The sequence below is a fragment of the Argiope bruennichi genome, chromosome 6 (assembly GCF_947563725.1).
Source record: "Argiope bruennichi chromosome 6, qqArgBrue1.1, whole genome shotgun sequence".
In the NCBI taxonomy this organism is placed as follows: Eukaryota; Metazoa; Arthropoda; class Arachnida; order Araneae; family Araneidae; genus Argiope; species Argiope bruennichi.
Window position 1 is genome coordinate 41,448,012 of NC_079156.1, and position 8,363 is coordinate 41,456,374.

The window sequence follows — 8,363 nt, forward strand, 5'->3', positions numbered from 1 at the left end:
TTTTTAAAAAAATTAACGGTAAATTATGTATACAGAGGTAGGCACCCAGCGCCATCTATTGAGTGATCCAATATGCAAGGAAAGTTCTATTTTTATTTAAGCCAAAGGGTCCCGGATTCTTTTATATTTTTTTAATAATTTTTTTGGTTTAATTTTTATTTGATTTTTGTTTTTCCTATTAACTTGATTCTAATACTTTTGTATATATATATATATATAATATAACGTAATTTTAGTTTTTTATTATATGTATTTGTTTTTGAATATTTCATTGCACTCTGTTTCAGAATTCAATAGAAATGTATAAAATGATTTAAAATGGGCTTGAAAAGTTGTCATAGGTTATGCAAAAACAATTTATTTTTCCACAGAAATACTTTAGTAGTAATTTAAAGTCGTAATGAAAGAGGATAAATTCGCAAAGATACCCTGGAAGAACAAATATTAATATAATATTGACTGTACCAGCCAACAGAAATACGCTAAAAGTACTACGTTGAAGTGAGAAGTTCCAAAATAGAATATTTTCACAACATAAACATTTTTTAAACCAATTTTACGCAATGTTATTTTCAGGAATTACAGCGGGATAGCGCCAAAAACCTCGTTTAATTAATTAAAATTTTTGTGGAATTCTAATTTTCGATGCAATTTATTCCTAACTGGGAACCTGTAGATATAACGATCCATTCTGGATAGTTGTTCAACGCGCGCACACACACACACACACACACACACACACACACACACACACACACACACACACACACACACACACACACACACACACACACACACACACACACACACACACACACACCTTTATTATTAGTAGAGATAAAAAAAAAACGTATTATATAAGGGATTAAAGTTATGATTAAAATATTTCCTTTTCTCAATTTTTCAGAAAGGTATTTTGTACTGTTTACTATTCTAATAAAAACTCTTTCTAAAAATTTCCTTTTGCGAGATCGATTCAATTTGTGAGTAATTAAGATGAGCGAAAAAATATCCTGATAATTTATAATATTTTGAAAAATATATCTGTTCAAATTTATTGTTTAACTATTTAACTGTGACTAATTGATTCATTCAGAAAGCAGACAATGTGTAGAAACCAAATATAGCCGAGCTTCTTAATGTACGTGACTACATTCATTGCGAATTTTTAAAAAAAATATTTTAAAATGCTTAAGATAATTTTAATTTATTTTTAATCAGATTTAAGATAATTTTTAAAAATTTTTGAACGAAGAAAATTGAAATTAAACCTGTCAAGTATTAGCATATCAGTTAATAGCCAAAGTGGTTTTGAAAATTGAAAGAAATACTTTTCCTTGATTATAAAGAGATACCAGGCAAAAAAACTTTCTAGTTCAAAAACTCTTCAAATGCTTTGTTAAATATTTTGCAAATTACTAAAAAAAACATGTTACGTAATTATAGAACAAAGAAATAATCTATATTATATCCATTCTTTGATTGAGATTAAACTGATAAATAATATGAAATTAAAAAAAAAATTCGCATTATGAAACATTCAAAAAATGCAAAATCTTTTTAAATAAATATAGTGTTTATTCCATAGTTTAGAAGCTACAGAATATATAGGAAAATTATTGCGTCAAATTTGAACAAAATCTATGGATTTGATCTCATGAGACTTTTTTTTGAAAGATTTTATCATAATTTAGAATTTTAGAAAATAATATGTAAAACAACATTAAAATATAAATAAAGCACATATAAAAAGAAATGTAATTTCCTTAAAAATAAATGCAGATTAAGATAACCGAATAAAAATATCGATATTTTCGTCGAAAATCGATTATTCAACAACGTGTATGTTTCGTTAAATTCACGAAAACAGATGAAATATAGATAAAATAGCCTTGAAGCCGATAATAAACTTGCAATGAAAATATTCTCAAGAATAAAAATGAACAAAACTTAATATTGAGTCATCAGGAAAATGATAATATGGACAATGACATATTGGGAAAGGTTTAGGACCATTACACACAATGTACAAGTCCACATCAATCAAAGCCATCCATTGATTATTATGGTTTACCAAAGAAACGAACCAAATCTAATTATTTTTAGTAGGAAATATTGGATCCTTCTTTTGACGATTAAATAATAAAACGCTTTTATGACGAACTGATTATATTATTAACCACCTATTTCTTGTCATAAAAATTTGAGGGGCATCCACCAATTTTTGATGTTCTAATCGCAATATTTCTTTATTTTTTTGAGGCTATTGATTCTGAAAATGCAAATAGCTAAGCTAACAAATCAATAGATCAATAAATAAATATATAAAGATTCGGGTTGAAAATATAACCATGGAGAAATATTAATGTTTTAGATAAATGTAAAATCTCGAAACGAACGAAGTATACTTACATTGATCGAATGGTTTTTGCATGTAAAGGAAGAATCATATTATACAGGAGCGATATACATCTGTTCTTTAAATAATTTTTCCAAAAATCTGATAAGAATTACTTAAAACCGTAATAAAGCATGAAAAATTATAAATGGATAAATTTTCGATAGCAGTTCAGAAATTCTGCATCAAAAAGGCGAAATATTCTAGCGATCAAATACATCACTGCATAAGTACGTTTAAAAACATTTCAAATCAGATTTAAAAATGGTAGTAATTCTAGCACTTGATTGCCTTTTTTTATGTAATTTTATTTAATTTCAATCTTTTTTTTATTAGTAGATTAAGAAATTTGTAATAAATTTTGAAACTTTCCGACGCATTAGACTTTTAAAATTTCATACGTTTGTGTGATCCTAACGTTAAAACATGATAATATTTTAAGATACTCAAAATCTATCAATTCTGATAAGTATGATGTAAGCATTCTGACAGATATCTTATTTTATGTGATATATAATATAATCAGCATATTATAGTTTCATACAACTATCAATTGATAATACATAACTCGAGCAATTGTTTTTTCTTCTGGCAACCACGCTAAATCGCCAAAAAATACAAATTTTTGCCGACTTAGCAATTGAAGTCTCGGTGTTGGCGATTTTGGCGTAATCTGAAAATGGCCAAGTAAACCATTATTTTGGCGTTTTTGGCGTATTCTCAAAAATGCCAAATCCTAGGCCGTCAAAGTAAGCCATTATTTGAATAGTCCAAGAGCTTAATTCTCAGTTCAACTAATAGGTTTAGTTCCTTATGCATGACAAATTGTTTTCTGATTCTTTAATTTGTATATTGAGTTGCAATTTGTAGAAAATATGGAGTAGATACTCAAAGTGTCACCAGATCCAGACATCATTTGGAGAGAGAGAATATTTAAAAGAAATTATCATAAATAACGGCTTGGATTCAACAATATAATTGAAGTAATATTCATCTTACGTAAATAGCAAAAATTCGTTCATGAAATAAAATTCATATAATATTAGTTCTAAATCGAAGTTGTTAGAAAATTAATGTTTTAAGTTTAGAAAAAAAGAAAATAATTTAAATTCTTTTCTTTTTTTCTTTTTTTGGTTTACTAATGTGTACTAGTAAGCTTTAAAAATGTTTTTATCAAATTTATTTGCAAATTGAACGAATGAGCTGCAAATGATCAATGTATTGATTAATCAAATATCTATTATAATAAACGACTTAGCAATATTCACTTATCATTAATATAGTCAAAAGCATTTTATATTTATCATTAATATAGTCAAAAGCATTTTATATTTATCATTAATATAGTCAAACGCATTTTATATTATTTATCATTAATATAGTCAAACGCATTTTATATTATTTATCATTAATATAGTCAAACGCATTTTATATTATTTATCATTAATATAGTCAAACGCATTTTATATTATTTATCATTAATATAGTCAGAAGCATACTATATTATTTATCATTAACATAGTCAGAAGCATACTATATTATTTATCATTAATAGAGTATATCTTTAATATAGTCAATAGAGAATATATTAAGAATAAAAAAAACAAATGAGAATGCTTTCGCTTTTTATAGAATTTACTTGGAAATCTATTAATAAAAGTGAACAACCATTCATGTACAGTTATTAGAATATTTGAATAAGAAAATATTAACAATACAAGATTAAGAGACATACGCGTGTTGGAAATCTGATCAGGAAAACGGATTCTGTTGTTAGAGATAAAAAAAGTTCGTATCATAAAGTATTCGCAATATATAGAAATATACTTTTAACTACTTTACTAAGGACCAATTAAAAAAAATCTTTCTGTATATTCAATACAAAGCTCTATTGAAATGATTTATACATAGAAATATTATTGGAATCGCAAGATCGAAAACTCAAAACTATGTAATGGAAGCCTCAGTAATATATTCTGGATTTTTTAATCTTTTAAGCTCTGACGATATAAAAAAAAATACTGCCTTCACGGAAACCTCGTAATACGATCGCTTTTCCTAAAAGGACATGAATGATGTAGTTCCGATAGTTGTCACTAGATGGCGCCCAAATACTTGAATTAAAAAAAATTATTACTTACGAGTTTATTTCTCTTTTCAGGAATTAACCTTTAACAAAACTTATCTAATGAAGTAAAAACACTATTAAAATTTTGCTCGTTAATTAGGAACAATTAAAGTTTTAAACAGTAGATATCTCCAGAAAGTTTGAGGGGAAATTCGGTGCCTTAATTATCTTAAAGTTGAGTTCCGAAGTTATTTTTTAGGAAATACTTTTCTACGAATCGCATGCAATTTCTTTAATTTATTTAAAAAAAGATTCGAAAAGCCGATATATAACTAAAAGAAGAAAAACAATTCCTTAACCTATATATTCGAAATGCATCGAACATTTACACATAATATTCAACTAACCACAGTGGTTTCATTTGGAAGATTAAATATTGTTGACTTTAAGTATTTATAAAACGTTCGAAACCGCCTCGCAGTTTTATCATTACTTCTGTATAGACCTCAGCTAAATGTTTAACTTTTGTAGAATCCTTTAATAATTTTAATAAAAAAAAGCAATCGAATATTACCTAAAATATTATCATTTTAACCCCTTAACTGAAGTAGTTTTCAATTATGTAGTTGCACGATCTTTCCATTTTGAGTAGTATTGTCATATTAAGGATTGGAAATAGGCTATGATATATTTGAGAGAAATACCTTTATGCCGATATTTATTAACGATGTATAAGAGATAGAACCTTGTTGGATTTATATCGAATTATAATAGCTATATTATCTAGATAATACGATTATTCGATGCTTCGAATGAGGTTTGTGTTCGATAATTAAGGGAGTTAACACTCTGCAACGTATTCGTTATCAAGATGACTTATATAATCACCAATGGTGCTTTTCGTATTTGATTTATAGCTCAGTTCCAGTCGCATATTAATTCTATTGCCCTAAATTTGTTGTTAGAATTATGGATTCATTTTAGAATTTCCAAATCGCTTTCCAAAAGAATTTTGCTTGAAATAATTTCAACTTTTTTAATATTTTAGTTTTGTAAATTTAATTTAGATGTTTTATATATTTAATGCAAACGAATTATTGCAAACAGTATTGTTTTTATATATTAATTGCAAAAAATTATTACTAAGAATTATTGCAAAAGTTGCTTTTTATATATTATTTGTTGCGAATTTACTTCTTTGCAAAAAAATAAGAAATTAGTGAAACAATTTAAAATAGGAATATTGAATTTTACGCACGAGTAAAGCTCTTTTCTTTTCATACATAAAAAAAATAAGATATATATTTAGAGATTATTTTTTATTTTGACTATTAAAAATATAATTATAAATAATAACTCTAACAATATATACTCTACAGATATCGGCATTAATTTTTTAAATATGATAATATGATTTGAATTTTTTTATTGGATAGAACAGGGATTTTATATAATAAATGCTAGTATTCGGCAAAATCTTTTATGCAGCAATGTACATTTGCATTCTTGCATTAAATAGCAAAAGAATAAATAAAAAAAAGCCGACTATTTTTTTTAAATGGCAAAATTAGAAAAAATATCTAAAATCGTTATATAACGACATTTAACACAATTTGTTGTAGAAAAGGAATTTTTTTTTATTTAAACATCCTTTTAAAAAATAGGAAATATTTTGTAAAATGTTACTTTCCAAAAGGCAAAATAAAATATTTTATTCTACAATTTGCATTGCAATATTTATTATTTTCTGCTGCAAATGCATTGAGAAAGGATATATCTTTCTTGCTGAATAATAAATCGCGAAAGAGAAAATTATACATTTTATTTTATCCCTGAGGCAAAATAGTATCAAATAAAAATCAACAGCATTCAAAACAGCTATATTTCATAAAGACGTTTGAAGACCAGAAAAATTTGTACGATTTTTTGCAAAATGAGTTATCGTTCTTTCAGATATAATATCTATACGTAGTTATGAATTCACGTTGATGTTTCAATTGTCAAGGAAAAAAAAAATATCACACTTTCTTAAATGCATTCTGTTGCCAGAATTTTTCTTACATATTATATAAATATTTGAATGATACTTTTAACAATTCTGCACTTAAAATATTTTGAAATCAGTACCCATATCTATTCTGCGAAAAGACTCAAATTATGTTGCGGTCGTTTTAACATCATTAAAACGTATAAATATAACACACAAAAAAATAATAAACATATAATTTTAATTGAAAACTTAACTAACTATAGAATACTAATTTAAAAATATTTATTATCATATGGAGTTGTACTTTCTTCGAATGTCGTCTCTAGATGTATTTTCAAGCGAAATTAAGCTATCAATAGACTTCATCATCGTATTTCGTTCTAAAAAATATAATTTATCATTTTATTAGCTTATATTTATATTATTAAAAAAATGCAAAAATTAAATGATAATTATAAATAATAAAGGCTAATAGCATAAATCTTTCCTAAAAATGATATTTTATTACAACTTATTTTCAGTTTTGTATTAAGTCTACATATATTTAAGGAATTTAATAAAAAGCGTAATTTCATCATCTTATTCAGCATCATATCCGTATGCAGTAATTTATTAATCTAGTTAGTTCCAGTATTATTAAATGATTTTTAAATAAGTTATAATAGGAAAAAATTTATCGACATTTTTTCCTTTAATTTGTAGGATTACATTTTAGGGGTAATTGCTCTAAAATTTTATAAAATATTTTAATATCGTTTATATATATAGTATAATATATATATATATTAACGATATAAATATTTAATATCGTTAATATATATAAATTGTGCAATAAAAATCGTGCAGTATGAGAACTAGTTTATTTTATCATTAAAATAACCATAATATATTTCTGTGAATATTTTTCATAGAATAATATAAATATTTGATTGAAAGAATTATTCAATATAACTTTAAATAGACAAACTCTAAATAAGTGAATACATATGCATAATTTTCACCGTAAATGTGTAAGAAATAAAATTCAAACATTTTTCATGATCCTAGAATTCTTACTTTCATTTAACATTATACACACTACGCATTGCATCGCCATAAGTACTTAAGATGAGAAATAAAGCTATAAATGAGGAATTTATATCATATGCAATTTGAATACACAAGACAAAACACGATTAATAAAAGAAATTTTAAAAGTAATTATTTTAATCAAAAGCAAACGATAAAATTCCATATTTTACATAATAAAATAGCGTTTAAGATAAATTAAGATGCACTTTTTTTCAGGCACATTTAACTATTAAATAAAGCAACGACACTAAAATGTGACACTAGAAACATGCCTTCTAATTCATATCTAAAAAAGAAACTCCCAAAAGCTCTTTTATTCCATTATCAATTCTTTTTTTTTTCCCAACCGAAACCTAACTCTCCAAAAATCCCAGATATGCACACAGTTAGAAATAATAAGTTACCTTTCTGAAATCCTGGGGCTTTAAAAGAAACTAGTCCTTCCCGATTCACCAGGCGCTAAGAGGCGAAAAATCTTCGACTACCTGTTGAGGGCTCGAAATCCCGGGCAAACAGACGATTCGAGGGGGCGTGCGAAGAACGGGCTCTCACCTGCACTTGCTTACCTACAGATCGAGAGAGAGACGTTGTATGTAGCTGCCGGATGGAGCGAAGTCACTGGCTGATAAGTCCTGAACAGATTTGCGCATGCGTGCGACTTTCCGCTACCTTTTGGCTGTGCTTTTTCTTTGCTGCCAGTTATTTTGGCACTTTTTTTTTTCTCTTCTCACATAGTTAGGTATCCCTCGAGGAGGTTTTTATATCTTGGGTCGCAGTTTGTGGAGTATTTGCAATTTATTTCGGTGATTTTTATCAATTTGTTGGAAATTGGATTT

General features: G+C 26.3%; 1 protein-coding gene across 1 annotated transcript in view; it reads right to left on the minus strand.

The window, feature by feature from the left end:
- The window catches only part of LOC129972736 (sarcoplasmic calcium-binding protein 1-like), a 190,680-nt gene extending 182,544 nt beyond the window's left edge, over window positions 1–8,136 (minus strand). Inside the window, exon 1 of the mRNA XM_056086977.1 lies at window positions 7,932–8,136. The gene's annotated coding sequence lies outside the window, so the exon portion shown is untranslated. The remainder of the gene's footprint in view (window positions 1–7,931) is intronic.
- Between the last annotated feature and the right edge of the window lie 227 nt (window positions 8,137–8,363).